Here is a 7,490-nt window from a genome sequence, read left to right as displayed (position 1 = left end):
CCTAAAAAAAAATAACAAAATTGACAGAGCTTTAGCAAATATTATAAGAAAAAGAAGAGAACACACCCAAATAAATAAACTCAGAAATGAGACTGGAAATATCTCCACAGAAACAACCAAGATTCGGAACATTAAAAGGGAATATTTCTCAAAATTTTATGTTAATAAGTTTGAGAACTTGGCAGAAATGGACCTTTCCTAGCAAATATTGACATGCCAAAACTAAACCAAGATGAGTTAAACCATCTTAACAGGTCCATATCAAGCATTGAAATAGAAACAGCAATAAGAGTCCACGCATGTAAGAAAACCCAGGACCAGATCGCTTTACAACAGAATTCTACAAGGCATTCAAAGCAGAGCTCACACCAATACTCCACCAACTCTTTAATGAAATTGAAAGAGAAAGTTCACTACAGAACACATTCTATGAAGGCATCATAACCCTCATCCCAAAACCAGGCAGGGACTCATCAAAGAAAGATGACTATAGACCCATTACTTTGATGAACATTGATGCAAAACTTTTCAACAAAATTTTGGCCAATCGACTTCAAAATTCATCCAGAAAATCATATGTCCCGATCAAACTGGATTCATTTCAGGGATGCAAAGCTGGTTCAGTATATGCAAATCAATTAATATAATTCATCATATCAACAAGAACAAGAATTAGAAACAACTGGTTATTTCAATAGATATAGAAAAAGCATTTGACAAGATCCAACACCCCTTTATGATGAAGGTTCTCGAAAAATTAGGAATCCATGGAACACTCTTCAATACAATAAAGGCTGTATATGACAAACCTACAGCCAGCATTATACTGAATGGTGAAAAAATAAAGCCATTTCCTCTTAAGTCAGGAACAAGGCAAGAATGTCCACTCTCTCCACTTCTCTTCAATCTAGTATTGTAATGCCTAGCTACAGCAAGAAGACAAGATGCAAACATAAAGGGGATCCAAATAGGGAAAAAAGAAGTGAAACATTCCTTCTTTGAGGATGACATGATCTTGTATTTAAGGAATGTCACATATTTCACTCCCAAATTACTCAAGCTGATTCAAAACTTTGGCAAAGTAGCAGGGTATAAAATTTACCCTCACAAATCAATGGCTTTTCTATATGCCAACAATGAGAAAAATGTGGCTGAATTTAGGAAAGCAAATCCTTTCGTAATAGCCCCACAAAAAAATAAAATATCTAGGAATTAACTTAACTAAAATGTGAAGGACCTGTATGATGAAACCTTTAAAAATCTGAAAAAGGAATTCAAAACAGAACTTAGAATGTGGCAACAATCCCATGCTCCTGGATTAGAAAAATCAACATCATGAAAATCTCAATACTTCCCAAGTCTATCTACAAATTCAATGCGATACTTATCAATATTCCAACCTCATTCTTCAAGAAAATAGAAGAGGCAATATAAAAATTCATATAGAACAATAAAAGATCCCTAATAGCAAAAACGATCCTCAACAGAAAGATCAGTGCTGGAAGAATATCAATACCAAATTTCAAACTCTACTACAAAGCCATAGTAATCAAAACATCTTGGTACTTGCACAAGAACAGACCTCAGCACTAATGGAATAGAATGGAAAACTCAGAAATGAACCAACAGACCTATAGGCAGCTAATCTTCGATTAGGGAGCCAAAAAAAATAGAATGGAAGAAAGAGCCTCTTGAGTAAATGGTGCTGGCAAAATTGGCTAATCACTTGTAGAAAACTTAAGTTCGACCCCTATATATCACCCTGCACCAGAATCAACTCCAAATGGATCAAAGACATTGGAGTCAAATCAGACACTCTGAAAACATTAAAGGATGGAATAGGAGAAACCCTAGGTCTCCTTGGCACAGGCCCAAATTTCCTTAGTAGAGACCCAGAAACATAAGAAATCAAAGAAAAGCTGGACAAATGTGATTGCCTGAAATTGCAGAGCTTCTGCAAGGCAAAGGACATAGCTAGCTAGATCAATAGAAAGCCCAAAGATTCTGAGTTCTTCACTAGTCCTAAAATGGACAATGGTCTCATATCTAAAATATACTTGTAACTCTAAAAATTCAATCCCCCAACAACAAACACTCAAAGAAACAACTGCTCAATAAAGAAGTGGGCTAAAGACTTAAAAAGAAACTTCTCTGAAGAGGAAAGAAGGATGGCCAATAGACACATGAAGAAATGCTCAACCTCTCTTGCCATAAAAGAAATGCAAATCAAAACAACATTGATATACGAACACCTCACCCCAGTTAGAATGGGTATAATCAAGAACTCTAATAACAACTGGTGCTGGAGGGGCTGTAGACAGAAGGGAACCTTACTGCATTGTTGGTGGGAGTGTAAACTTTTCAACCACTTTGGAAAGCAGTATGTAGGTTCCTCAAAAGACTCCACATATGTGGCTGGGAAGTTGGCTCAGTGATAGAGCGCTTGCCTTGCATGCCTGAAGCCCTGGGTTCAATTCTTCAACACCACATAACAAAAAAAAGCCGGAATTGGTGCTGTGGCTCAAGTGGTAGAGCACTAGCCTTGAGCGCCCAGGCCCAGAGTTCAGGCCCCACGATCCCACTCCCCTACCAAAAAAAAAAATAGGACTCCACATAGAGCTCCCCTATTACCCAGCAATCCCACTTTTGGGCATTTACCCAAATGATCTCAAACAAGACCACACTAAAGCTACCAGCATGACTATGTTTATTGCTGCATTATTTACCTTAGCTAAGAAATGGAACCAATCCATATGCCCCTCAGTAGATGAATGGATCAAGAAAATGTGGTATATGTACACAATGGAATTCTATGCCTCCATCAGAAAGAAATGACATTGCCCCCTTTATTAGGAAATGGAAAGACTTGGAAAAAAATATATTAAGTGAAGTAAGCCAGTCCCAAAGAAACATATGTCCCATGGTTTCCCTTATTTGCAATAACTAGTTTATGTCAGAGTCAAGCAGAAATCTCAGATAAGTTGATTTTAGGGGAATGAACCCCTTTCATGTGATTGTTTCTAATATATTTATAAGATTATTTCTTCGTTGCTTTGTATGTCCCTCCACCACGGTATAACCCCTGCTTTCACTGTTTTTGGTGTTGGTATAATTTCTGGATGGGGAAGGGAAATAACAAATCGTTTAAACAGGGATACAGGTGGACCCATTTCAACAATGAGATGTACGAGTTGTTATGTTGAAAGACGCTACAACTTTGGCGGTTGGGGGCATGGGGACTGGAAAGGGCTGGGAAGGGGAGGCAAATTTGGAGGCAACAATGCTTGATACAAAATGTACTCAGTATCTTGCCCATGTAATTTAATCACTCTGTACAGTATTTTCACAATTAAAAAAAAATCTTCTACAATTTCTTAGGTTGTAAACCTCTCAAACCACATAGAGTGTCTGGAAAAAGGTGCTGTCTTGCTAGGCACCTAAGGGATTTTTGTGCCACTGTGAATATTTATTAGTTGTCTTCTTGTAATTATACCTGCCAATGTGAAGTCCTTTAGTAATAAGAATAACAGTTTCTGTACCCTTTGTTCCACTAACAAATCTCAAATATAAATATATGGGGGTGCGGGTTGCTCACGCCTGTAATCCTAGCTATTCAGGAGGCTAAGATCTGAGGATCACAGTTCAATGCCAGCCGGAGCATGAAAGTCTATGAGATTCTTATTTCTAATAAACCACCAGAAAACCAGAAGTGCTGCAATGTCTCAAGCAGCAGAGCACTCGCTTTGAGTTGAAGAGCACAAGGACAGCACCTAAGCCCAGACTTCAATCCACACGACTGACCAAAAAGGTATATATATATATATATATATATATATACACACACACACACATATACTTATATATACATATATATATGCATATATACATATATGTGTATATATATGATGAGATGAATTACATTTAAATATAAATAAATATATGTGATGCACATTTAAAATATAACTAACTATGATATGTTTATATTATATACATATATTTACTTATATAAGATGTTCATATTTTATCTGTATGTTTATAAATGTATTTGTAATTTATATCCAAAGAGTACATCTGAAGATTTTGGGGAAATTTTAGTTTGCAAAGGATTACCATTGACCATCATAATTTCAATCATTTTTCCCACTTTTTACAATGTCTGGAGTACTAAGACAATGTTTATGAAAGAGTAGTTGTTTTATTCCTTATGATTTTGGATTAGACATATCTACTTACAGGTATGAAACCTACCAAAATGTGACAGTGTTGGCATCGGCATCTGAACTCATGGCCTACAGGGCCAAATTCATGAATGACTGTGTGTCAGCATGCCATCCTGGGGCAAACTGAGCTGACAGGCAGTTCCCAGGATCTGAGATCGAGCCCCAGGGGTTGACAAAATAAGAACAGATTGATACACAGATGGTAGTATGCTAATAAATATATATCTTTATAGAATGCCTGAGATGTCTATCCATTATTCAGTTATATAGACTGCATTCCTAAAAATTCTTGGGTATTTATTATGCCTCCATATAATTAATGTTATTGTTTTCATCCTTAATAAGCTATTAAGTAAATCAGTGTCCTGAAATTATTGTGTCCCTGTAATAAATAGTATTCTTTTAATGTTTCATATTAAATAAAATCAATCAGCTTAGTGAAATCATGATGTCTAATTTTATACGAGTATCATTCATGAGCAACTCATTCAACCGTGACATTTATAACATTCAATCATTATTCCTATGGATGGGAGTGAGTCTCTTAGGATCCTCAGCCATCCAGAAGTGACATGACTGGGACTCGACTCTAGGCCTATATTGCCTGCAGGACTGTGGCTCCCCCAATAGCACACCAATCTTCAGCAATACAAGATGAAGTACCCTCTGGAGCCCTGTCATTCAGACCCAGATGGTCATGGTGCACAATGTAAAAACACCATCCCACCACTTCTTTTCTGTGCATTTCCCCTCCCCCACAAGGCCTGGAGATCTAGGATCCCAGGATCGCATGTGGTTCCAGTGCCTAGGGTGATGGAACCTGAGGCAGCGTTGCAATGACCTAAGTTCAAGACCTTGCTTAGCAAAAAAAAAAAAAAAAAAAAAAAAAAAAAAAAAAAATATATATATATATATATATATATATATATATATATATATATATATATAGCTCCCTGGCTTGCAGGCTTGCAATTGGTGCCATTTTTTCTACCAGGCTTTGGATTTGAACTCAGGGTCTAGGTAACTCTGCAGCACAAAGGGGAAGCTATCATGCTTGAAGACAAGAAAGTCAGGCCTAGTCCTTAGGCCTGAATTCAAGCCCCTGCCCTCGGAAACATACTATTTATGTACATTGTAAAGATCGGATTTGTACTTACTTATAGATGTTCAGTCCATATCCTGTTTTTTGTGTTTATTTATTGTATTTCTGTTTTATTCATTTATTTACCATTTATTTTATTGACTGTGATAACATGCATTCCATTTATTATATTGTTGAGATCCTATCACATAGTATCTAGATTTGTAGATGTGTTCTCCATCATGTCTGACACCCAAGATGCTCAGAGAAAAGGAAAACAGGTGTCACACTTGGCTTCTTACTCCACAATCCAATTGTTGGCAGTGCTGGGATCTGAACTCAGGGCCTAGCAGACCCAATTCATGAATGGGTGTGTCAACACGGCAACCTCTAGCCCAGGAAGCTGCAAGGCAGTTCCCAAACCGTGTCATCGAGCCACAGGGGTGGACAAAATAGCCATACATGGATAGGCAGGTGGTAGTATACCAAAAATATATATATTTGTATAGAGTGCCAGAGATATCTACCTAGGATTCCATGACATTAACTACATTACCACCAATTCTTAGGTAGTTATTATGCTGCCACTGAAGGAATAGGATTCTTTTCATGCTTAATAAACTATTCATTAAGGTCAATTAACATCCTAGCATCATTGCGTCTAATTTTAGACTAGACGAACTCACCCAGAAACTTCTCATTCAATCATGAGTTTGCTCGCATTCCACCTGTATTCCGATGCATAGGTATGAGCCTCTTGGGAAATTCCCCGATTGGTAGGTGTCAGGACCAGGACTTGAATTCAGGGCCTACATTGCTGCATGGGCCTTTGGCTTCCCCAATAGGCAACTAGCCTTCACCAATGCAAGGTGAAGTACACTTTGTACCTGTGTGACATTCAGACCAAGGATGGTCACCGTGGAAAGGAAAAACAGGAAATACATCCCCTGGCTTTTTTTCTGTGCGTGTGTGTGTGTGTGTGTGTGTGTGTGTGTGTGTGTGTGTGTGTGTGTGTGTGTGTGTGTGTGTTGGTTTTGTTTTGGTTTTTTGTTTTGTTTTTTTTTTTTCCTGCAAGACTTCAGAGCCTAGGATCCCAGGATTGGCTATGGCCCCATGGCAGCCCACCAGGCTGAGGTGATTGAAGCTGAGGCAGAGTTACCACGAACTGAGTTCAAATCCCTTCCTTGGCCAATACTACTACTACTACTGTAACTAGTACTACTACTAATAATGATAATAAAGCAGCACCCTGGCTCAGAACTCGAACCATTTTTCTGCCACAGCCGGGATTCCAACTCAGGTCTGGGTAAATCTATAGCACTGTGGGGGAAAGAGAAGCTCACCATCCTTAAAGACTACAATAACTGGGCAGGTCACAGGGCCTGAATGGAAGCCCTAGCACTGGCAAAAATAATATACCCTCCTATTTTACACATTGGATCTCTATTTACATACATATGTTGAATGCCTCATGCATTCAGTGTTGTTACTCCTTTTATTGTGTGTCTTAGTCATGGATGCATTTTGTGTTTTATTGACCATGATGACAGACATAATTGTGCCAACACAGATGACAACCTATTACTATGGATACAGAGTTGCCTATATAGCATTCTCCATCCTCCTTGAGACCCTGGACTTTCACAGGACAGGAAAACAGGTGGATCGATGGGCTTCTCACATCAGGGTTCATCTTTTGGCAGTATTGAGATTTGAACTCAGAGCCTAGCAGGCCCAATTGGCAAAAAGGTCAAGGTGAGGATATCTGCTTGTGAGCAACTAAGGAGCTAGGTCATTCCCAGGACCTGACATCGAACCCCAGGGAGGGCCAGGATAGTCCTAAATTCATAATTTAAACATAGGATCTTTTTTGACATACATGTGCGGAGAGCATCATGCATTCGGTGCACTTCTTATTTTGTGTCTAATTCATAGAGGTATTGTGTACTTTACTAAGTATGGTGACAGGTATAACTGTGCTGACATGGATGACAACCTGTTCCCACGGTTATAGGGTTGCCTATGCATTCATTATTCATCCTACCTGAGACACAGCACTTTCACAGGAGAGGAAAACAGGTACAATGATTGACTTCTGACATCAGGATGAATCTTTTGTCATTGCTGGGATTTGAACTCAGGCCTGGGTAACTCCGTTGCACTGTGGGGGAAGGGGAGGCTCACCATCC

Source organism: Dipodomys merriami, unplaced genomic scaffold (genome assembly GCF_024711535.1).
Source record: "Dipodomys merriami isolate MVZ:Mamm:240054 unplaced genomic scaffold, mDipMer1.0.p SCAF_281, whole genome shotgun sequence".
Lineage (NCBI taxonomy): Eukaryota > Metazoa > Chordata > Mammalia > Rodentia > Heteromyidae > Dipodomys > Dipodomys merriami.
Note: the sequence above shows the minus strand (reverse complement) of the source record.